Source organism: Quercus robur, chromosome 8 (genome assembly GCF_932294415.1).
Source record: "Quercus robur chromosome 8, dhQueRobu3.1, whole genome shotgun sequence".
Lineage (NCBI taxonomy): Eukaryota > Viridiplantae > Streptophyta > Magnoliopsida > Fagales > Fagaceae > Quercus > Quercus robur.
This window is the reverse complement of record NC_065541.1, coordinates 17,427,189-17,453,824: the sequence shown is the minus strand read 5'-3', so window position 1 is coordinate 17,453,824 and position 26,636 is coordinate 17,427,189. Positions and strand designations below refer to the sequence as shown.

Genomic DNA, 26,636 nt, shown 5'->3' with positions numbered 1-26,636 from the left:
TTATTTTCAAGCTATTTATTTTCAAGCTATTTACTTTCAAGCTCTTTACATTATTTCCATTTACAATATTACTGTGCTTCCGTCTCCTTCTCTTCAGCAGCGTGTCCCCTTCCCCCTTTATGGTATCAGAGCCACTCTTTTTTGGCCGGTGGTAGTGTGGTTGTGTTCTTTGTCTTCTTGTCTGTGTCTACCCGAACGCTTGATATTCCGTTGTTGTGTTCCCTTCTTACCGTCGTTGGCGCCACCCTAGTTGTAAAGTCAATTCCTAGGACCTAGCTGTAAGGCCCGTTTGAGCCAAGAGAGGGCGTGTAGGGCATGAGAGGTATGAGGTTGATTAGGGTATGTGTTACGAAATGCAACGGTTGTGAGAAAAACATGATAACTGAGTGTTGAACCTAGGATAGTATGGATAAGTTGTGGAGATCCAACTCCTCTATCAGCTCCAGGACTAGTTGTCCTCCTGATATTGTAAATGAAGAAGATCACACTATTGATGATAATGAGGTGATCCCTGATTTTCGAAAATGGACTATTCCTAAAGTTGATACTAAAACCATTTATAAAACTAGTTTTGTTGAAAGTACTTTTCATTCTGCCTACAAAGCTAGAACTGTTGAACAAATTTTCTCTATCTCAAGAATTCATGAAAAATGCTGTTTGTTTACTAAAAAGAATATTAATGACTTCCTTGCTGCTAAAAAATTCAGTTATTTGCATATTGGTATGGTTCAAGTTGCTATTAAACCACTTACCCGAAAGGGCATTAATGCTTCTGTTCTTATGTGTTTAAGAGATGCTAGATTTAAGATTTTTAAAGATAGCATTCTTGGAATGATTACTGCTTCTTTGTATGATGGTCCTGTTTATTTTAACTGTTATCCTGATCTTACTCTTGCTTTGGATGATCCTAATATTGTTAAAGCTTTAACTTTGAATATTGCTTCATCTGGATATTACATGGAAGAGGGTAGTAAGCCTTTTGCTTTGATCTATCGCATTTATTACAAACTAATGAGTACTCAAATGAATCCTTGTGCTTTAATGCCTAGAGAACCTTCAGGTAAAACCATGTTAATTCAATGTTCAACTCCTGATGCTAAAATCCAAGTTCCAAAAATGATTCAATGGCAAGATGTTAATCTTCCTAAGGATTGGTTGCTAGAACAAGAAACCCCTCCTACTAGACCCATTTTTGATGAGCTTGATCTCACCCATATTCAACAATATCTTGATGGTACTGTTAAAATAAGTTTTCAAAACAATCCACCTTTGAGGATCAACGAAGGAAGACATTCCTTTGCTGGATTTGAAAGTATTTCAAAAAGAGATCGCGAGATCAATGAATTTTTGAAAAAGAATTTGGAAACGTCCTCTGATTTAAAGCTAAAAGGTATTTCAAGTGATAAATCCCAATTTAGCTCTGTTTACTATTCAACTAAACCTGAGACTTCCACTCCATTTAGTAAAACTGCTAATGAAGATGAGGAAGATACTGTTTCTCTTACCCCATCTGATTTTGAATCTCCTATTGAAACTCCTCCTGTTTACCAAAATCAATTAAGAGTTTTGACTGTTTTAAATGATGATTTTGAAATTGATTGGGATTCTTTGTACAATGAGTTTATGCTTGCTTCAAACAAAACCAAGAGAAAATATTTCCAAGATAATTTTGCTCAGTCTGATAAAGACCGTGTTAAAAGAAAATGGTTGGAAATGATGAATCAATTGAAAAAACATATTTTGTTTTTTGATTTTCTCGAAAACCATTATGTTCCAAATAATGAGGTTTCAAAACAACATTTGAATGTGATAAAGAAATCAAATTTTGTTAAGATTGATAAAACCATTGTTAGGTCTAGTCATCCTCCTCTTGATTCAATTTTGATAACTACAAAAAAAGATGAAGTGACGAAAGAGGAAGTGAAAGCCTCTCCTTTCAAAATTGCTGATGATCAAACTCCTATTGTTAGCATTATTGAACAAAACAATTTTACTAATCAATCTTTGCATATTATTGGTCAACAGCTTGACCGTATTGAAGAAAAATTTGTTGAAAAATCTGTTTCTGTTTCTGAAAAACCTATTCCTGTTAAAACTGAGAAGCCTTTGATTGATTTACCCAGTCAAAGAGAAAAAGTTATGTTTAAAACCTCTTAGTCCAAGACTCTTGAAATTGTTGACAAAATGCTTTCTAATCTAAAGATTAAATCTGAAGGTACTAGTACTTCTACAAGAACTCCAACTGCTCTCACTATTTCCCAAAAAGAAACTATTTCTGATGAAAATACAGATTCTGATACTGTTTCTTCTGTTCCTGCAAAAAGAATCTTTGATAATGATTTCCCAGAAATTAAAAGATTTGTTGGGAACTCCAAACCCATGTCTTTTACAAAAAATTGGTATCCAAAACCTACTCCTCCTGATATGCAGTTTGAAGAGAGATCTTTTCAAACACAGTTTTCTGTCTCTGCTGATAAACTCTATGAATGGAATATTGATGGTTTGTTTGAACAGGAAATCATTAATAAAATGAGCCACATGTCTATGGTTGGCATTGCTTATCAAAACAACCACAATCTTGATCAACCTGAAATTGTTAACTTGCTTCTTACTGGTTTTTCTGGTACTCTTCGTGGATGGTGGGATTCATACATCACTGAAGAATCCAAAGAGTCTATTAAACATGCTGTTAAAAAGAATGAAGAAGGTTTGCCTATTTTTGATGAAAGTATTGGTCGTGGTATTCCTGATGGTGTTAATACCTTGATTTATACCATTCTCAAACATTTTGTTGGTACTCCATCCAATATTTCATCCCGTGTTTCTGATTATCTAAATAATTTGAGTTGTCCAACTATGTCTGATTACAGATGGTATCAAGATGTTTTTACTTCCAGGGTGATGCTCCGGAAAGATTGCCATAAGCCTTATTGGAAAGAAAAGTTTATTGACGATCTGCCTCCTATCTTTGCTCATAAGGTAAAACAAGAATTAATGGGTAAAAATGATTCTATTGATTATGATAATTTAACTGATGGTGATATGTTTAGCACTATTAAAAAACTTGGTATTAATATGTGCAATGATGAAAAATTGTTAAAACACCAATTAAAGAATAAAAGAAAAGCTAAATATGAAATGGGAAATTTTTGTGAACAATATGGTCTGCCTCCTATTGCTCCTTCTAGGCAGAAAAGTAAAAAACATGATAAAAGCCATAAAAAATACAGAAATACCTTTATTAAACCTAATGATTTCTATGCTAAGAGGAAAAATGTTTCTAAAAAACATGTTAAACAAAAACCAAGTAAAGGTAAATGCTTTAACTGTGGTAAACCTGGACACTTTAGTAAAGATTGTAAAGAAAAACCTGGTAAGTTAAAAAACAAGTTCAACATGTTAAACATTGATGATAATGTGCAAGAAGAATTATTCAGAATCCTTGAATCAAACACTCCGTCTGATTCTTTGGAAGATGATTTTTCTTCTTCATCTGATTCTTGCTATCAATCTGCTGATGATTCTTCTGATTCTCCTAATATTAAAATTGGTTGTAGAGATTCCTGTTGCAATGTTATTAATGCTCTCACCAAAAGTGAAGAAGATGAAAAACTGATAATTCAGCTAATAAATCAAATTCAAAACCCTGAACTCCAGAAAGATTATTTGGATAGGTTTAAGAAAAACTTGATAAGAGATGAAATTGGTAAAAAACCAAAATCAACCATAAGTTTTGAAGAAACTTTGGAAAGATTTAATAAAAAGAAATCTAAAGACTTAACTGTTAATGATGTCCAAAATGAAATCCATATTGTTAAACAAGAGATAAATGAACTAAAACATGAATTTAAAAGCATGAAAAGTGATAATCATAATCTTAAACAAGAATTGACAATGCTAAAACTTGGTAAAGATCTTAATAAATCCAGTAACGAACAAAATGAGCACAGTGATGGAAATGATTCCAGTCAACAGGCTCTTCTTTCTGATAAAGGTACTCCTGATACTTTCACTAATCCCCAACTTGCTTTTGTTAATAAATTATTTCCTCCAAAATGGTTTACAAAAGTTAAAATTGTTGTTTCTCCTTATTATCATTTCACTGTTATTGCTATGATTGATTCTGGTGCAGATATGAACTGTATCCAAGAAGGATTAATTCCCTTAAAATATTTTGAGAAATCTACTGAAAGATTGGTTTCTGCTAATGGTTCTCAAATGAAAATTAAGTATGAATTGAATAATGCCCAGGTGTGCCGTGATGATGCTTGTTTCAAGATTCCTTCTGTTCTTGTCAAAAATATGACTGATAAAGTGATTCTTGGTCTGCTATTTATTAACGCTTTGTATCCCTTTCTTGTTGAACATGATGGAATTACTACTGATCCATTTGGACAGAAAGTAAAATTCAAATTTGCTTCAAAGTTTGAAGTTGATATTGATAATCTGTCTTATAAGAAAGACTCTCCCATGAATGAACTTGTTCAAGAACTAATAATGAATTCTGATGATGTTAATGGTAATTTTCATAACACCAAAATGTTAAAAACTATCCATTATCCTAACAATATTAATGCTTCTTTGCAGGAATCGGTTGATGATGCGTGGATAAATAATAAGTGGAATAATAATACTCATATTTATACCACTAGTAAGTGGATTATTATGGAAAAGAAAAAGGGAAAAGCTCCTGCACAGGACTATTCTCAAAACAAAAGGTTCCCAGCGGGACGACCTTTTAAAATGCATGAAGGCACATCTTCTGGTGTAAAACCCAGTGGATCAACATCCCTTCAAGGAGATGTCCCGGCAGAGGTGACATACTCTAATGGTGATATACTAATTGCTTTACAGGAAGTTCTATCAAAAAATCTACAATTCCACAATGGAACCTATTCAGAATTACCAGATTCTATTAAATTCATTCTTGATAACCTCCTGTTTGCTTTTACCAAAAACCATAGTAATGTTTTTCACAAAACCCTTAGAGCCCTTGAAATCCACCTTGTTAACCTTACTGTCCAAAATGAGATTTATATGAGCCATTTTGGTAACCCTATTCCAGAAAATGGCCTTGCTTCAAATATTGACTTTGTTCTAGAAAATAACCCTGTTTCAGAAAATGAGGCTCTTGTGAGCCGTCTTAAAGCCTACATTAGTCAACTCTTTGGCAAAGAGGAAATCCATTCGATGGATAAAAAGACTATAATGGGCACTGATTATGCTAGATTGAGTCTTAAGACCCAATCCATGATAAGAAGTGCTGTTGCCAACTTGCCTTCAGATTTACAATCTCGTATTCTGGATAGCAAGGCTATGTCTAGGTCTTTTGACCTATGGTCCAAGTATTTCCGAAAACTTGTTACTGCTACTATTCCTCACCCTGATGAAATAGACGAAGGTGATAATGTTTTTATTCTTCTCGAATGGGAAGACCACTTTGGGAGCAGTCTCAGAGTATATGAAAAGAAACACCCATTTCCTGGTCTCCTTATTAATTTTGATGATGGTTCGTATTTCACTGATGAAGATTCAGATGATGATGATGATGATCCTAATTCTAGCTGGCTTTCTCAAATGTTTGAATATGGCTTTGTTCGGTTTGTAAAGTTGACAAGTCACAAACAGGCCAGTCAACTTCCACAGATCATTCAGAATGCTATTAAAGGGTTTGAAAACTCTTCCACAAGACCTTTTGTTACTATTAGATGCTGGAGCACTCTACCAAAATGGGAGAGAGATAACTGGATGAATGTTAAACCCTCAAAGCATCTCATTCTCATTAACGGCTATACTCACCAAGGGCCATGGTTTAAGGGAAATTCTCAACTGTCCTCTAAAGATCCTTTTGTTCTTGCAAAATGCTGGAGAAATTATTTTAATAATCAAATTCGAGAAGTTGCTCATGATCTATGGAAAAATTATCATTTCATAGGAAGCACAGGAAGAATTGCTGTTTTTGGCCCCAAACCCTATGCTGATGCCTTTGTTCACCTACAAACAAAAGATCATCCTAATCTAAACAGTCTCCTCATCCCAGGAAAAACTCCAAGGTTTGAGCCAATTTTATATTGTGGATTCTGTAATAAGTATGCTATTTACCATGAGCATGTATGTGATTCTCCACAAGGACCTTTTGATCCTTTTGATGGTTATCCCTCCGATGCTCCCTCTACTGATTGATGAGGTCACTACTATTTCTAGACTGGTGTTACTTTATTTGTCTGGCTTGCACAACAGCCAAAATATTTTATTCTCATTCACAAATATGTTGCGGAAAATCCGGAACTAACTCATGATATTTCGGATTTTGCGGAAGATTTTGATTCTCCTATTTGTCTAGCCTGCACAACGGCCACTATTTGTCTAGCCTACACAACGGCCAGATCTATTACAATATTCAGAATTGAAAGACACAAGCCATGATGGTTGTGAAGATATGATGCTTCCTTTTGACCAACAATGTCACCTTTGAAGTCTTTTTAGAAAAAGAAAGTGCATCTTGGTACTTGGTGGAGACATGCATGCTTTCCCTTTAGCATGCTTTCCTTTTGCCTTTTGCCTTTTGCCATGCTTCTCCTGACATGTTGGACCAAATGAAAGACAAAAGTTCAGAAGTTTTTATTTCAAAAAGTGGAAAAAACACTGTTCACTGATTACTGTTCACTAATTACTGTTCACTGATTACTGTTCACGGATTACTGTTCACAGATCACTGTTCACTTTTACTGTTCATGACACTGTTCACTCCGAAATTTTGCCTATTTAAGGGGGGTTGTCCCTTAAGTTTGAGGGGGCTTCAAGTCAAGTTTTACTTCTGATTTCTCTTCCCTTAGAACTAGCCTTCTTAGAGAGAGAACTCACCCTACTTCTACTACTACTACCTTGTTCATCCTTGTTCACTACAAACTTTGTAATCCTACAAACCTTGTAACTAGGACTAGTTCAAGCTTTGTAATTGTTAACCTATAATTGTTGAGATCTTGTATTGACTACTACTACTGTAAGTGTTTATCCTACTTTCAATAACAAGTATTTTCAGTTCTATGTTCATTACTTTACTTGTTGTTACCACCACCTTGGACGGATTACCGCCATACCGGATGGTTTTAAATTGCTTTCATTTATTTTGAACTATTGCTTTTATTTACTTTGAATTATACTGCTTGGCTGGTTCTACCGCCTTATTATTGTTCTTTCATTCAAGTTATTTATTTTCAAGCTATTTACTTTCAAGTACTTTACATTATTTCCATTTACAATATTACTGTGCTTCCATCTCCTTCTCTTCAGCAGCGTGTCCCCTTCCCCCTTTATATATATATATATATATATATATATATATATATATGTATATATATCACTTGTTCAACCCTCTGAGAGCCTTCCTCTTTTAGGGGATCCTAGATAATGGCTTAGGCCTAGGGCTGTCCTTGATTACCGCGCAAGGCAAAATGGACCCTAATCAAAACTTAGTAAGGCTTTCGAATTTTTAAAAAGTATACTTTGCACAATCTAAAATTAATCTAAATGCACTAATATAAATTGATGGTAGAGAGACAATAAGAGAGATGTTTTCTGAGGAGAGTTCTCTACAACGCTATTGAAAATGGTGTATAAAAAGATAACGATACTTTGCCTCCTTAAATTTATACATTTTCAAACGGTTATTTGTTGGAAATCAAGAAAACGTAGTAATAGACCAGATTGGCTCTAGTTGTGTACTGCATTAAGTGGACTTGTCCCTCACCTAAACTTCTGATAGCCACCTAAAAACTAAACAAAGAAAAATATTCCTAGAGTTAATGTCTTTGGCTAGAAACAGTGTGACGACGACTCAAGGTCTGAGTCAAACATATGAAAACACTCCGCAGTAAAAGTTATTCACACAGAACAAAGGAAGCTGTATAATTTTGTAACTTGTCATGTCTATAACTAATAATTAGGGGTGTGCATGGGTCGAGTGATGTCAGGTTGATGGACTTTTTTAATCCAACCCACTAAGGTTGAGTTGGAAAAATCACAACCCATCATAGGGGTCTAACCCTACCCATGTAGATCAAGTTGAATGAGGCTAAACCCACAGGTTGGATAGTATTTCCAAAAAAAAACATTATAATAGTAAATTAAATTTATAAGATTATCAATACAAATAGCAACATATTTATAATATTATTTTTGTTGGTTTGATGCACTAATCAAACCTAAGAAAATTTATAACCTCACAAACTTAAGCATTGTGTCAAATCAATACAAACTATTTGATTATTGCTTCAAACAAACAAAAAAAACAAAAACCAAAACAAAAACAAAAAAACAAAAAACAAAAGTTTAATTTGATATTGAAATGAAATGAGAAAATAAGTTAGATATTTATTTTTATTTTTTTATACAAGGAGAGGTTCAAAAGAGCAATTAACAAAATCATATAATCTCTCTCTCTCTCTCTCTCTCTCTCTCTCTCTCTATATATATATATATATGATAGGTAAAGCTAAGAGAAAATCCAATTAGATTTCAAATTGGAATTCAATTATAGTCGAATTTTGTGCCACATGTCCCATCTAATCTAAGTTTTTAAATTTTTGCGCCAAGTGAATTAATTCCATGTAAAAATTAGATTTCAATTAGAGTTTAATTTTGCAACATGTCTCCCATCTAATCTAAGTCTTTTAATTTTTGTACTATTGATGCTCATTTTAGGAAGCCTGGTAGAGGGAAGAAGCCCAACAATATGGGCAGAGAAGAGTTAGGGAGTGAATAGAAAAACCATTAAGCCCAAGTGACAGGAATAATGGATCATAGGCCCATAAAATAAACAAATGGGCCTTGAAGAAGCAAACGGGCCTAAAGGAGCCTAGAAAGAAGTAACAAACCCATGGGCAGTATGTGATGTAGAAAAGCGAGAATAGGTCACAGCAAGCCCGAAGTAATGCAAGTAAAGAAAGTATGGGGCTAATGAAAAGGCCATGAGCCCCAAGGATGAAGGATAAGGTAACTGGACTAGGGAAGCTGAACGGAGTTAGTAAATGCTCATGGGAACATAGAATTAGAAAAATGACCAAAGAAGTCTAAGGAAAGTAAATGGGCTAAGGATTCTCGAGAGAAAATAAATGGGACAAAAGAGCCCACAAGTAATGTAATAAAAAGCCCAATGACCATATTGAGTCATTGAGAGAAGAATAAGCAGACCCAAAGAGGCCTAGCAAGCTTGGGTTAAATAACATCACAGCAAGAATGACAGAATGGTATGGCAGGAAATGGTAGCAAGATTGCGAAAGGAGTAAAAAGAGTTGGCTGAAAAAAGAAAAGCCCACAATCAAGTAAAGTCCAGCCTCTAAAGGGAGCAGGCCATAAAGAATGGGAAATCAGAAAAAAGCTCACGCCATAAGAAGTTAAGGATGGACGGTAGAATGTGCAAACGAGCCTCCAGATCACGGCAAACGCATGAGCAGCGGGCAAGTTTTAGACATATGCAGAAATTGAGCACGTGCAAGACCTAGATATCACCAACTTGTACCTAGCCAATATAAGAAATGGTGGGTCATGGGTCAGAGGTAAGAGGGTATGGTCTGACGGAAGGGAGAGTGGAAAACCTATTCTGGGGTTTCCGCTTAAGTTCTTTTGGGGGGAAATGTCCTACTAGGATGACATACTACCCAAAAGAAGCAAGGATGAGCTGGAGCTACTTGGTGCATGCCATGAGGGATAAGGAGAGAGAGAGCACCCACACCATAGCAGGTAGGAATGCCACAATGAGTAAGCAAACAAAATAATCTTCTTTGTCTAGTAATGGGGAGTGGTGCAGCTAGCACAAGTAAGTGATGGTAGCTGGTCAGCTCACAAACCAGTGATGGTCGGTAAGGACACCTAGACCAGACAAAGGTAAAGGCTAAAATGGTAAAAAGCCAGTCACGACAGGCAGTATATAAAAGACCCTTGCCGTGCACATGAAAAATGGGAGATTGGCAGAACAATAAGAGCAACTACTAAGAGAGAATCACAACTTGTTAGATGGGTAAGCGTTGAAAGACGAAAAGAAAAGAATTAGAAATAATAAAAAAAGTGAGAAAAGAGGGAATCAGTAAGAGGAAACAGAGAGTGTAGAATAACAGGCATGCACTAATAGGTTAATCCCTTCTCTCCCTCTAAAGACATACTCTCTGCCAGAGGCAAATGATTCTTTTGGGCACAAGCCATTCAGGCCCGTATCCCTCAAAGTGATTAATTTCTACGGTAGGATCTTCCCAAAAGATTATTCAGATTGAGAAAAAATGGTTACCTCCTTGGTCTTGGTCTTGCAACATGACTTGGCATGATGGATTGATCTTTTCTTTCTTTGATAACTCATGTCTTCCCTATTTACTTCCATCATTTTCTTTACAAGGTGTTTCTTATCGTTGTGATTATCATTTTATTTGAGGGATCATTTATTTACTCTATCTAATGGAAAAAGTGCTTTCTTTTATTATTATTATCACATCTGCTTGCCATAACTCATCCAAAGCAGCTCCGCCTGCCATGGACATGTGAACAAAACTTTTGGCAAATGGGGCATAGTTTGTGCACAAGCCGGATCAAAGTGAGTTACAACTAGACCGGTCTCAACTCCCTTATCTAGAATACTTTGTCCTTAGTACAGCAGGAGGCAGTCCAGCTCAAAAATCACAAAAAAGCCCACCACATGTACCAAATGAGTTAATTTAGTGTAAAAAACGAGGAGTCCAATATAAGTAAACCATAAAAAACATAATTTTTGAATGATTTTATATTTATGAGCCTTTTTTTTTTTTTTTTTTTTTGTAGAACTAAAAACAATTTAAGATTATATATATATATATATATATATATATATATATTAATAAGTAAAGTTGAGAGAAAATTCAAATAGATTTTAAATTGGAATTCAATTAAAGTCTAATATTGTACCACGTGTCCCATCTAATCAAAAATTTTAAAATTTTGAACCAAGTTAGTTAGTTCAGTATAAAAATTGGATTTCAATTAGAGTTTAATTTTATGGCACGTGTTTCATTTAATCAAAGTTTTTTAATTTTTGTGCCAAATGAGTTAATTTAGAGTAAAAAACGAGCAGTCCAATATAAATAAATCATAAAAAAATAATCTTATATCTAACACTATATATACAATTAGAGGAAGAGAGAGAGTTTGAATGATTTTATATTAATGAGCCTTTTTTTATATAACTAAAAACAATTCAATTGGCACAAAAATAACATATATTAATAGGTAAAGTTTAGAAAAAATCCAATTAGATTCTACAATTGAAGTCCAATTTTGCACCATGTGTCTTAATTATTTATTTTTAGAGAGAGTTTTATTTCTTAATTTTGGAATCAAATGTCGGACCATATCATAAATATCCATTCAAGTGAGTTATTGTGTACAAAAACCAAAGAGTCTAGAATTAATGAACATAAAAATATTTAAAAATGGACAATTTACATTTTCTACCTAATAACATTCTTAGAAGACTTTTTAAAGAATTAAAAAAAAACAATGATTATCAATAATATTTAAATTATATATGTAAGATTATTGTACTATGTATCTTAATGTGTATCTTTTAAGTATATCTATGTATATGCATTGGGGTTACAAGTTAGTATGTATTAATTATAGGTGTGTTGAGTAGGGTTAGAAAAATTAGTCATATTCTCACGGTTTAATATGACTAATTCTTCTAAAAAGATATATGACTAATTCACTTTGAGTGATGCTAAAGACACTATAAATTCAACTGCATAGTCTTTACTAATTGACATATCACCAATTAAAAAATAATTGATTCAAACATCATATATTTGTAAGTGTCGCCAATCATATTCTTGCCACATTAGTTTGTAAGTTTTTTTTTTTTTTTTTTTTTTTTTTTAAATAATTGTTGTAACTTCAGCATTTTTCATTCACTTAATAATGATTTGGTTAAATTACTATTAATATAAATATACATACATATTTATTTTTATTTTGAAAAATGCTAAAACTACTACAAAAAACTTACAAACTAATGAGGAAAAGAATGTGTTTGATCGCACTTCAACAACTACAAAATAATAACTAAGTAATTGAATTACTCATTGTAATTGGTGACAACAGTTTGCTTGGTTCAACAACTTTGGGCTCGATAACGTATGCAGAGGTTACCTGAAATTTGCAGTATTGGGTCAGTCAGCCTGAGATAGGCTTTGGGCTTGTGGGATTTGTACTAGCCCAATACAAATTTTTTCCCCTCCAAGATCAAAGATTAGCGCGCACAGAACCTAATAAGAAAATCCACATTTTATTTTATGGTCCTTTTGATACGTGTGGGATTGTAACTCTGTGCCTATGGAAAGATTCGAGCTAACAAATGAAGATGATTAATACTCGATAATGCGATTTTGGTTTGGTATATGCTATCATAATTTTTATTTTTATCTTTTAGCTTTTAAATCCTATTCCTACTGGATTAGGAGTCCACATTAGTGTGATATGCGATGCAACATACAATCCTATGCGCCATTAGTCTTTAATTTATTTTTAATAAAGATTAATTATCAACAAGTTGACGCTATAAATTAATTATTCAATTGCTGATGAGGTTTATTATTAAGAAGGGTGTACAATGCAATGAAATAAGGAGGTAGTAGCTTTATTTTTTCTCTTGAGAAACAAAAGAGGCAGTAGTTAACTTACAGATTTGAATTCGGACTGCAAATGTTAGAAAAAAAAATAGAAAGTGCTGTTAGAAATATAAAGTTATTGATGAATATCTTCCGCATTACTCTAATATCATCACCATTCACAACGACATAAGACTTGAATTTACAACCCATTTAAGTCCTCCAATAACAAGTCTTTGTTTCTAAAATTGTTATGAAAGAGCTGATAGACTGTAAATTTAAGTCCTTGTTCACGCAATTCTATTACCTTGCAGTTGCTAAGTGCTAAAACTTTTGTTCTCTGCTGGAAGCAGCATTTAACTACTTTTATAATTCGGACTGAATAAGGTTCTGTCATTCAACCAAAAAAGAAGGGGATTGTTAATGGAGATACCTGCTCTTCCCACTCTCTTTTATTGTCTCATTGCTTTCTCAACTTTCTTGAAATTCTGCATTGCAGATACACTTGACACCATAGTCCCAGGCAATCGATTAGAGGTGTCCAAACTTTGGTTTCCTCAGGCCAAGGTTTTAAACTAGGCTTCTTCTCTTCAGGAAACAAGAGCAGTCATTTGGGCATATGGTACAAGAAGACCCCAGGGACAAGTGTGTGAATAGCCAACCAGAACAACCTACTCACATATCCATCTGAAGTATTCACCATCAGCAACAATCAAACACTTAATTTTTCTCAACGAAAGAAACCTCACTATTTGGTATTTGGATTCACCCAGGGCAGCTCAGACAGCAGTTGCTCAGCTTTTGGGTGTAACATGTAATCAATCCTTACTATTATCTTAGATGTACATATCCTAAAATTAAAAGACAGATTTATAGAATTTTTCCATAGATACCTTTACACCCATTGAATAGATGTAACTGCTATCTAATTCACTGAAAAAGGAGAAATTAAACACACACACACACACAATAAAAGCATGGCAGACAATATAGTGCTTAATCATTTTTGTAAACACGTTGAAACAAAACTTCACATCATCCGGAAAAACTAACATAAGAGTGGTGTAGCCCAAATTAGTTTAACAAAATAAACTCCTCTAAATTTATAACTACAATCCATTTTGACATAATAACTAATGCCAATACTAATTACACAACACCAAGAAACTTTGTTGACTCTTTTCTTTCACTGAGTTAAAGTTTGTTACTTATGTACAGCTCATTAGCATCCATGATTCCTCAGCGTCCTGCAAGAATTTAAAATCAGTTTAGTAACAATGTAGAAAAAACCTACACCGAGATTTGTGGGTTTTCAGAATGAAATTAAGAAATACTCCAAGCCTTTACCTGAACATGTCCACCAAGGTGAATGAGGGACAGAGGTAAATGTTCTAAGCAGGTTACCATGCCAAAAATTATATAATAAGAAGATATTTTTCTACTTAACACAAGACAATTGTAAACAGAAGACACAATGCTCCCAAAGAAAATCAGAGAATAGAAATATCACACAACTAAAACAAACATTTCAAAGTAAAGCCAAAGCCAACTAGACCACCACAAAACACAAGTTTGAGTCCAAGTTTGTATCATCCCTTGACACAAATTCATAATTACATCCCTGATTGTTAGTTAAGGGTTTTTTTCGATTAAAAAAAAACATCTCTAAGTGTTGAATGTGTCTTATGTGTAGGCTGCTGTCCCTTGCTCAACAATAATTGATCACCCATATATTCTTTTCATTCATAACACCCTCATTCTTAAATTGTTTAAGAGAAATATTTAACCCTCCTCTAAAACGTAAATTTGACCTAAAGAAAAAACTAAGAACATTAAATTGTTTATAGGAAGAAAAAAAAAAAAAAAAACTTACATTAACTTGTTTTAAGATGAAAATAAATTTCAGCAATACATATCACAGAGGAAAAGGTGCTAGCTTAGCTTTTTGGTAAAAAAATTTCGGGATTGAATTCCACCATCACCAAGTTAATTGGTATGAATGAGAGGGATGTCTAAGTAAAAAAGGTTTCGCAAGACTACAGCCTATGACTGCCTCCAAACTAGGAGAAGTTACAAAGTAGAGGCACAACCAGCTAAATGGGGGAACAATGAAAAAAACTAGATGCAAATGTTAGCATACTCCTTAATAAGAAAAATATGTCCAAAAAACACAAATAGTACCACCATCTCTTGCCAAGAAACAATCACAATTATCACAGATCTCATTGCATTCTTTTGATATGAATCAAGGATTGATTTGTCCATCAGCATGTTTTCAAAAAGAGGTTTATAAACAAGTCTTTTTTTTTTTTTTTTTTTTTTTTTTGAGGAACTGTCATTTTCAATTCTTAACCACACAAAGCAAGCAAGCAATAGTCATTTTCAATTCTTTCTGTGTCTTTTTAGTAGTAATAAGAAATTTAGCAAAATAACAAAGGTCAATCATAAATAGAAGACGTGTGTTCCAAAAGAAACTAAGAGTAGAAATATACAAAATTCTTTGTAAAAGAAACAACACAAAAACAAAATATGTCATCAACTATATAAGATGAAATAATTTTCAGTATTATAAATCATTGAGAAAAGTTTCCAACTTAGCTTCTTGGCAGGTTTTTTTTTTTTTTTTTTTTTTGGGGGGGTGGGGGGGGGGGGGGGGGGGGGGGAAGTTTTGTTACGATTATGGATTGAGATTTACCTTCACCAGGTTGGTATGGGTTGAGAGGTATGACTATAGGGAAAGGCTTCTAAAGCCTACAGCCAGTTGCTGCATCCAATCAGCAAAAGTTACATAGCAGAGAAACAACCACCCAAACAGGCAAAACACCTAAATTTTGGGGGGTTTGTAACTTTTGATTTTTGACACCAACCTCACTGCTACATTAATAAATCACTCTTATGAATCAAGGATTGATTTGTCCACCAACACGTTTTCAATTACATAAAATTAAAAGGCTAAAAAGATGCTAACTATCTATGGACTTCTAGGATTTTCCATTCCAAATAAATGAATATATTCATTAGTGAGCTACAATAGGGGCAAAACCAATTACCAAACACGAGTGCTTATACATTTATAGAAACAGTAGTAACCAAATCTTGTAAGTTTGAGACGACATTCTGACAAAGAAAAAATATCCCATTAAAACTACCATACTTGCAAAGACATTGAACTACATCCCATTAAAGCCAATGTGAGACCCCAATTCTTGCATAAGGGTCTATACTAGTTAATTTTAACTTCTACTTTAAACAATTGTGTAAAAAATTATACTAACTCATTCACAAAATATTAAAAGAGAGAAAAAGATGAACAATGGAATAAAATGGAGTCAACAAAAAAATACATCTAAGCATAACCACTTTATTGGGATAAAAATATTCAAACGATGCTAAGGAAAAAGTGATAACAAAATAAGCTCAAAAAGAGGTTTGTAAACAAGTTATTTTCAATTCTTAACCACCCAAAGCAAGAAATAATTATTGATGAGCTACTTTTCCCATGAATATGGTGGTATGGGAATCCTTTCAGTAAGAAGAATGTCATATAAGGCAATTAAAGATTTAAAATGTACTAGCAATATCTTTAGCATACTATGATCACAATTGACAGATTAAGAAAAATGTATTAATAATACATTTTTAATAATCCAGGGAGATCATGAAGAACATTTAATGCAATTGTGAAAACATGACGTTAAAAGAGGTCGCCAGAACATTATCAAGAAAGAAAAAGTTGAGTACATCTATCTATTATATAATCTAATTTATAGTGGCAAGAAACATGAAATTCACAGTCCCATTAATTTTTGATGATGCCAAAATCGTCAGTTGGGTCACTTGTTCAATTCGGATCATTAGACGATCTTGTAGGACCTGCAAGATAAAAGAGAGATAGATTGAAAAGACCACCGGGTTGTGCCCGGTGGGGGAGCCTCCGATGCTTAAGTTAGTATCAGTCCATATATTTTGTATATAGTAATATAGATAGTGTTTTGTAGTATTTTGTAGTAGTTTTTGACATACCTTCGCTAGTGAGACCGATTATCCCTTTTATAGGTGACTTAGGTAGTTGTTGTACATAAATAAGGGTGATTATTACCTTGATTGTAACATTTTTTGTCTTGATGAGAGTTTAAGACCTTTGATGGTCGTTATTGAATGTGTTGAGCAATTATCTTTGATGGTCTACTAATGATGCAAGGTCGTCCACATTAATGGGCGGCCTTAATGATTTTTCTGGACTCATCAGTTGCCCCCCATTCCCAAGTCTGATTTTGCTTTATGCTAGTTAGGCTTAGGGAATATTCTTGACTTGTTTAGATTCAGGCTTCTTTATCTTCAACTACTTTCTTCTTTAAGAATGGTAGTATTTTTGCGATGACTTCTTAGTATATGCCTTTTGAAGGTCTTTTTGGATGTTCGAGGGATCATAGCTTGATCTTGAAAGTGAGCTAATTTCTTTGGACGATCATTTTTTATTACTGCTGAAGAGTAAGCTAATTTCTTTGGACGACCATTTTTTATCACTTCAATGCTTCTTCTTTCATTCATTTTCTAGTTGTCACGTTTGTGTGAGAATCCTTGTCTGCTTACACTCGTCTAAGGGAATTTTAGTCACTTAGCCACTTTTAGGTGACTTACATCCAGTTACGGAGCTTCACCATTTAGACTTCGTTAGTGATTTGCATCGGTCTAGCGGAATCTTGTCCATTTTTTTCTTTTTGGGTGACTTACATCTATTTAAGAAATCTTGTCACTTAGGCTTTGTTAGTGATTTACATCCGTCTTGGCGGAATCTTATCACTTAGCCATTTTTTGGTGACTTACATCCGTTTAAGGAATTTTGTCACTTAGGCTTCGTCAGTGATTTACATCCTTCTTGACGGAATCTTATCACTTAGCCATTTTTTGGTGACTTACATCCATTTAAGGTTTCGTCAGTGATTTACATCCGTCTTGGCAGAATCTTATCACTTAGCCATTTTTTGATGACTTACATCCATTTAAGGAATCTTGTCACTTAGGCTTCGTCAGTGATTTACATCCGTCTTGGCAGAATCTTATCACTTAGCCATTTTTTGGTGACTTACATCCATTTAAGGAATCTTGTCACTTAAGCTTCATCAGTGATTTACATCCGTCTTGGCAGAATCTTATCACTTAGCCATTTTTTGGTGACTTACATCCATTTAAGGAATCTTGTCACTTAGACTTTGCCAGTGATTTACATCCGTTTAAGGAATCTTGTCACTTAGGCTTCGTCAGTGATATACATCCTTCTTGGCGGAATCTTATCACTTAACCATTTTTTGGTGACTTACATCCATTTAAGGCTTCGTCAGTGATTTACATCCGTCTTGGCGGAATCTTATCACTTAGCCATTTTTTGGTGACTTACATCCATTTAAGGAATCTTGTCACTTAGGCTTTGCCAATGATTTACATTCGTCTTGGCAGAATCTTATCACTTAGCCATTTTTTGATGACTTATATCCATTTAAGGAATCTTGTCACTTAGACTTTGCCAGTGATTTACATCCGTTTAAGGAATCTTGTCACTTAGGCTTCGTCAGTGATATACATCCTTCTTGGCGGAATCTTATCACTTAACCATTTTTTGGTGACTTACATCCATTTAAGGCTTCGTCAGTGATTTACATCCGTCTTGGCGGAATCTTATCACTTAGCCATTTTTTGGTGACTTACATCCATTTAAGGAATCTTGTCACTTAGGCTTTGCCAATGATTTACATTCGTCTTGGCAGAATCTTATCACTTAGCCATTTTTTGATGACTTATATCCATTTAAGGAATCTTGTCACTTATTGCTGGAAAGATTCCTTTACGCTATGTCGTTTTGGACCTTCTTGAGGCTATGTTGATATCTGCATTAAGTAGCACATGCACTTGCCAAGACTTGGTTAAACAAGAATTTTAGAACAATTCATATATAAAAAATAATTTACCAATAGCCTAGGTGGACCTTTTTCTTATTTCCTTGTCATCCTAGAGTTTTACCTCTTTCGTGATTTGTCTAGCAATGCATATATTTTTGCATGAAACCTTACTAGGTGTAAATTTTTATAGACGAATATAAAAGATACAGAGATAAATGTGTTACCTTAAATGACGATATTATTTTGTCACATACCCCAATCTTTTTATTGTTGGGATCTTCCTAACTAGCTCTTCCTTTTTTAAGATGACGAGCTCTTCTCTTTTCAAGGTTTTTTAAGCTGAACATGGTACTTCATGTCTAAGGCCTAGATCTCTTTTGCTTCAATTTTTTTTTTTTTTTTTTTGGGGTGCTTTGACAACTATGGCCATCCTCATCTTTTTTCTTTAATTGTACGGTTAAGTCACTTCAAAAGTGCTAGCTACATTTTGTTAGGAATGACGATGTACGAATATGCAATTGCATGCTATACAATTATGGATGTCATTTGACAAAGTGAATTCTATATGAATCATAGAGAAGTATTCTATGATATAAAAAGAATTGAAGCTATTTGACTACATGCTTCTTTAAGCTTGTCTTTGTTAATTGCTTGCACCATATATAATTTTCAAAGCAATTTAAAAAGATTTTGGTGAGTTGACGGAGATAGAGGAAATTTATCGAGACTTAAAATCATGACCATATTGTGAACATGATCATCTAACATTTTAAGTTTAGGAGACCTAATAGAACCTCTCAGACTCATGACGATGAAACATTTGCTACTAAGAATATATACAGCCATATTAATTGTGATATTTGTAATAATTTTGTAGCAATATTTTCGACATGTTCTATATATACATATTTGTAGATAATCATGCAAGTTTGATTTGCACTTTGTTATAATAAGCTAATATATGGCATGGCTAATTAAAAAGAAAGAAATGAATGAGTTACCTCGGCAAGAGACCTTAAATCACGATACTATTGTGTACATATCTCGATCTTTTCATTGTTGTAGTCTTCTTGATGAGTTATTTTGACACGTACATCGTTCTTTTTACCATTGGAGTCTCCTTGCCGAGTTCTCCTCCTTTGAGATTTTTTTTTTTTTTTTTTTTTTTTTTGTTAAGCTTAACATGATATTTCATGTTGAAGGCCTAGATCTCTCTTGCTTCATTCATTTGAAGAGATGAGAACTAGGCCACATTGTGGTAATTCTTCAAGGTCATTCCAAGGCTATATTTCATTTATCAAAGGACGAAGGTCATCCTATGTTCTTTTATCGTTGTTGTCCATAGTATCTGAAGACGACCAAAGGGTTTGTCCTCGTTCAAACATGAAGGGTGCAGTCCTTTGTTTGATGATAACCAAATGAATAATCTGTCATGGTTTGAACCCGTATATTTCTTTCTTGGGGCTTAATCTTAGCTTTAATTGTGTACTCAAAATGAGTCACCTCAATAATGCTTGCTGCATTTTGTTACGAATGACAATATCCAAATAGGCAAATTGCATGTTGAACTATAATAGATATCTTTTGACGAAGTGAACTAAATGTGAATCATAGAAAAGTATACTATGATATATGAAGACTAAAGCTACTAACTATATGCTTCTTTAAAGTGTCAAAGTTAAAGCTAATATGTCCATTATTTTGGATACTCAAGTGTCCAAAGTATATCAAAAATGATTTTAAGATAAAAAGAAGTGTTTGATGTTGTGATAGCATGTGTAATAAGTTGGTAAGATATGAACTAGAGAAACGGTCATGAATTTTTTTTTTTTTTTTAAATGGTGTAGCGAATCTTTTATTCTAGACCTCAAGTTTCTCTATTTTGACCTTACTAAATTATATAAGTAATTAACTATCAAAATAACAAACTGTTGCAGATATTTAAAGGATAGAAAGGGTTGAATTGTTAAATAATGCAATTCATCACGTCCTACAATACTATTATGGTAAAACCATAATGATATTTGATTCCACTTTTTAGTGTCTCAACATGGCATATTTTAAAAATAATTTGACTTCACCTTTCTTACAGTCTCAGTAATTATAGAGCTAGACTAAAGGAAAGTATAGGATTTCCTTTGTTTTTTTTTTTTTTTTTTTTTTTTTTGACTGTCTACCTTAGTTTCATTTTGCATTTAGTTGGTAACTTATGCAATTCCTTAAATTTAAGATATATACATTACACACATCAAAATCAAGTTTTGAAGATTAAGTTAACAAGAGAGAGAATGAGTAAGGTTTAATTACCTGTTTGCCTTGGGACTTTTTCTAGAAATTGAATATCTGAGCCCACCTTTGCAAGGATCTTAGAACAGGCATACTTGGCTTGGAACCACTTTGTTCACATGGCAAGTGATTTAGATGTGTGTGTGTAGTACTTTGGGTACCCTTCTAAGCTGATTTCTTTTCAACGAGCCCTTCTTTGGTGGGTTGACATTGGCTTCAAAGCAATTGGGGCTTGACTCCCCATTTGTGATGTCAAAGGAATTTTCATAACCTTTGGTTGTATTACCCTTTTCCACTTAAGGGTTTTTGATATTTTTCTTGGCAGGTTCTCCTTGACAATTTCTTAAGAATATAGGTACAATCAAGCTAGCCTAGTTACACTAGTGAATAGTTTAGTACTTTTACTATGCAAAGTGTTAGACTTGGAGCAACCTTGTCAAGTATAAAATTCACAAATGTTATTAACCACAAGTACATAAAATTTGTTGTGGCTTATGGGCGGTTGATACATCCATAACATAGTCTTTAGCATAATATACCGTAGCACGTTTGCATAACATAAAGAAAATGTAATTTAATTCATTCCGAGCACTAAAATAATGGCTTAATTTGTGAAAGTATGATGCTCAAATATATAGAGACCACAAAAGTTTCCATGAAACCATGTGGTGGATTTGTGGACGCATCATATGGCCACTTTGATTGAATCATACATGTGGAAAGTGTGAAACTGTTGAGAGTCCCACATTTTTTTCCCTTTGAACGTTGCTAGAAGGCATGGTCATGTATAGATGGAAGGAACCATTTAAGTTCTCCATTCGCAAAATCAAAGCAACATGTATTTGTACATGGAAAAGTTTGAACAGTAAATTTGGTATGTTCTATTATGGAACATTTCAACATTTAAAATCTCATAATATTTTTTAAAATGATTTTTGCTTAACAATTGCCGTATTTCTATAAGAACTGAAGTTTGTAATTCTTTGGGTCTTTCAATCCTAGTCCCACCTTGCATTCACTTTGAAAACTATTTTGTGTGTAGGGCCGAATAGGCCATTTTTGCATTTTACTCCTAATGCTCTTTTTATTATAAATCTTTTCAGATTGTTCTTTGAAAAAGAATGTGTCATTGGTCAATTGACAAACTAATAACTCGTACATAACGTATACTTTTCTATTTCTATATTTATCTTTTACTGTTGTCATCAATAAATACAAATATAAATTTGGGGGATGACCCTACGATACAGCTTTGCTACCCGTGAATATTAACCAAGATATTATCAGCATGTTGTGTACCATTTATTTTCCTTCTTTAGTGTACCATTAATTTGACACCATTAAAAGGACACAAACGGTTTGTTTTAGTTATAGTAGGAAATAAAGCTTTCTACAGGCCACAATAATGATATCAAGGTCATAATGTTTGACTTATATTTGGGCTTTAATGGTGGGGTATATTAAAGAGAAAACGGTGAGATTCTTTGGTGTCTGACCTCTTTACATTCTCTTTTCCCTTGCCATATAATATATATATATATATATATATATATATATATATATATATATATATACATGTTGTATTCTTTGAACGTGCATAGGCTGTAGCTATAAATCCTCACAATTGTACAGCTGTTCAAATCAGACTTTAACACCCAAAATTGGAATCTTAAATTCATCAATCAAGGCTATTTTAAAGCTAGTATATTTTTTCTTGAAATATTTCTAGGTTTATATTTTTATTTTTCCTCAAATTGATTAATTCTAATTCACGTTATTCTATTGACTACCGTAGATTTTTTTATCAACACTTAACGTGGAGCAAATTCTTTAAGGAAAGAAAAGTGTAGCATGACATAAACTTAACGCTATTCTATTGTCTAGCCTTAATGTCGAGCTAATTTTTTATTAACACTTAATGCTATTCTATTGTCTAGCCTTTTCCTTTCAAGGAAAGAAAAGTGTCTAGTAATTTCTTTCGTTAATTCTTTAACTCCTTGATGCATAGGTGTCTTTTGAGGGTAGTGCAGCATGAAATAAACTTAAATTCTGTTTGCAAATAATGAGATAAAAATAACTCATCTGACCTGAAGACCCAAGAATTGGGTCACGCTGTTGTGATTCGTCCAGGTTGCTTCTAGAAATTTGGAGATGAAAATTCTATATTTCCTTCCAAAGGTCATTCAGTGCTCCTTTTGACGGCGCACTTGCTACTTGACAATGACCAAGGAGATGGCCTATAGTCACTCGATCTTGAGATGCTTTCGGGTGATCTCATTGTCATCAATTAGTTTCACCAAATATTGCAACTATGGTCATGCTTTGGGTTTAACTTGCGTCGAAGACATTATTGGTCACCACTTTTCTCTGATTTCAGCCACTGCCGCTTGGAATGGTAGTTTTCCTAGACCTTTCTAGGATCCTTTGTAGTCTGTATTTCTTGATTTCTTCCCACATAAGGGAAGAATGACAATCCCCTGAAAGAGACAATGATGAAAGGGGTTTCATGGAGGAGATCTTGCAAATTTTCGACTAAGCGACCCTTTTGTTGCAGGAAGAGCTAGATGACTAATCTCCCCACAGACGGCGCCAAACTGATGATGCCAAAATCGTCAGTTGGGTCACTTGTTCAATTCGGATCATTAGACGATCTTGTAGGACCTGCAAGATAAAAGAGAGATAGATTGAAAAGACCACCGGGTTGTGCCCGGTGGGGGAGCCTCCGATGCTTAAGTTAGTATCAGTCCATATATTTTGTATATAGTAATATAGATAGTGTTTTGTAGTATTTTGTAGTAGTTTTTGACATACCTTCGCTAGTGAGACCGATTATCCCTTTTATAGGTGACTTAGGTAGTTGTTGTACATAAATAAGGGTGATTATTACCTTGATTGTAACATTTTTTGTCTTGATGAGAGTTTAAGACCTTTGATGGTCGTTATTGAATGTGTTGAGCAATTATCTTTGATGGTCTACTAATGATGCAAGGTCGTCCACATTAATGGGCGGCCTTAATGATTTTTCTGGACTCATCAATTTTCAACCACTAAATAAATAAACGTGCTAAAAGTTGATAATCAACACAAACAACTTGGTTTTTTCATAGTTGAGTATACATGCTATTGACAGCAAGCACGACCTTGGTAGGCTATCTATCATAAATAGAAATCCACTCAATTAAGGTAATCAATCAGCAATATATTCATCTCTAACTCATAATGAATGCCAAGTATATATGAAGAACAAAACGGAAAACTATAAAAATAAGGCACAATTGCACTTTTAGTCCCTACATTTTGACGTTTTTCCATTTTAGTCCCTACATTTTATTTTTTCCACTTTTAGTCCCTAAAACCAATTTACACTTTCCGTTTTCGTCCTTTCCGTCAGTCAACCGATGGAAATAGCTGAGGTGGCAGCCGGAGACATTAAAATATTATAAAAAATGCCACATCACCTATGACACATCAGCATTTAAATTTAAAAAATTAATTTATTAATTTTAACTAAATAAAAAAAAATAAAAACAGAATTAAAAATCGAAATTCACCTTAATTAAGATTTTGAGTTTGTACTCTTTAAATCTTAATTAAGCTGAATTTTGATTTTTAATTCTGTTTTTATTTTTTTTATTTAGTTAAAATTAATAAATTAATTTTTTAAATTTAAATGCTGATGTGTCATAGGTGATGTGGCATTTTTTATAATATTTTAATGTCTCCGGCTGCCACCTCAGCTATTTCCGTCGGTTGATTGACGGAAAGGACGAAAACGGAAAGCGTAAATTGGTTTTAGGGACTAAAAGTGGAAAAAATAAAATGTAGGGACTAAAATGGAAAAACGTCAAAATATAGGAACTAAAAGTGCAATTGTGCCTAAAAATAAGCATGGAAATAAAATGCACCTTGCCTGTTGTTGTTCCTCTTACTTTCCCTTAGTAAGTAACTGCAAGGTCGGGTTTGTCTAGCAAAACTAGACTCTCAACATAAGGATCAACAAAACTAAACTTAGATCCAGTAATCCCAAGGTCTTTAACCTCTTGGGTCTCAAGGTTTCGCGAGACAAGCCTTTTTTTATATGTTTCCAATATAACCTCGCCAATCTTCCTAAAAGCTTTTGCACAAGGTATTTTCTTTCTGTAAAAACCATGAAATGGCCTTGGTATGTCCTGTGGGGGCGCTTGAGCATCCAAACTTATAATTTTGGTCCATGATGACGCATCTGCATAGTTTTTCAACACCCATATATCAAAGAAGAGCATACCTAGGTGCAATGGAATTCCCAAATACCATAATAGATACCCACCTCCAATATAACATAGCGGAATGCTTAGTCAGCGGTATCTCACGGAAGACCTCATCCTCCAAATCAAACAAAGTAGAGAAATCTGATTTCTTGAGTTCTCCAGTAGCGCTTTCGCCATGGAAAGGGAAGTCGTCAAAGCTGGTGTATTGGTGGAAATTAGTATTGTCGTCCCAATGTAAAGCATAGGCTTCTTTTTCGTCTCCGATTCGTTTCAGTTGTTTGACTGCTTTGGCGAGAGGCTTAGGGCAGAGTCTGAAGAGGAGGAGGTTGTTGTTGTTGGAGAAGTGGAGAAGATGAGTGGAAAACTGGAAATGAAAGAGGGATTTCCATGTTTTGGAGATAGAGGTGCAAGTGATGATGGATTTGATGGGTAGGCGTAGGAAAACGTGGGTTAGGATTTCATGAGGAAGAGAGTCCCGCATTGCTTCTTCGGTGATGGATTTCGAAACTTCAGGTAAGTTGTCTGACATCGCTGCTACCTTCAAATAGAAAGAGAAAGAAAGATAGAAAGAGGAAGGTAATGTGCAAAATAGCTGTGTGAAAGAATTGTATATAGTTAGTGAGGAATGAGTTTCTTAGAACTCGAGTCCAAAAGAGTCGAGTTTTATGCAAAAAAAAATTCATCTATAGTGGCGTTTTTAAGCTTTACAATGACGTTTTAAAGCTCTATAGTGGCGTTTTCCTGCAAAAAATTTTATAAGTATAGGAAGTCCTATAGTGGCGTTTTTAATCCCTATAGTGACATTTTATAGCCCTATAGCGGCGTTTTTATTCAATTTATGGATTTCGAGTCTTTAAAACTCAATTTTCAGCTTGATTTAACCTAATCCACTTACAAATCGAGACTTAAAATCTCGAGTTTTATCTTGGAACTCAAGTTTTAGACACTCGAGATGCTAGTTTTCAACATTCTTCTCACACGTCACAACTAACTAAATTTTTTAATATTTATTGTTATTTAGAAAAAAAATTCTAGAAAGGGGGTTCAAAGAAGAAGCAGGCAACTATAAAAGTAGACAGAGAGTGACAGTAGCAAAACTTATTTTAGTTTTATTTTAGAGAAGATAGAACTGAAAATGGTTCATTTTTAGAAAATGCTTGTAAAAAATGGTTCATTTTCCAGCACTAACGATTTCTAAAAAAAATGGGCATTTTTCATAAAATTGTCTCATATTTCAGTGTTTGGTAATGACCTTCAAAATGAGTTTGAGAATATTTTTTAGTGTTTGGTATGCAATTTTTTTAATATTTCTTGTATAATTTAAAACATGTGCATTATGTAAACCAACTAATGTAATCATTATAAATAAAAAAAACCAAGAATGAATTTGGTTTTCACTCTAAAATTTTGACAATAGATACAATCAAAATTGATTAGTTGCTAAATTTTCATGATATCTATCACTTATCTTGCTCATATATATGGATAGTAACGTACGTACATATGTATGTACATATATATATATATATATATATATATTGGACACGGGAATACATTTTCAATAAGTATAAATAACAATA

At 33.8% G+C, this 26,636-nt stretch overlaps 1 long non-coding RNA gene across 1 annotated transcript; it reads right to left on the bottom strand.

Moving 5' to 3' along the window:
* Positions 1-13,616: 13,616 nt before the first annotated feature.
* Positions 13,617-25,092, bottom strand: LOC126694832 (uncharacterized). The gene is made up of 2 exons (XR_007645895.1): positions 24,715-25,092; positions 13,617-13,873 (listed from the first exon to the last, which is right to left on the bottom strand). It is a non-coding gene; the product is annotated as an uncharacterized LOC126694832 (long non-coding RNA).
* Between the last annotated feature and the right edge of the window lie 1,544 nt (positions 25,093-26,636).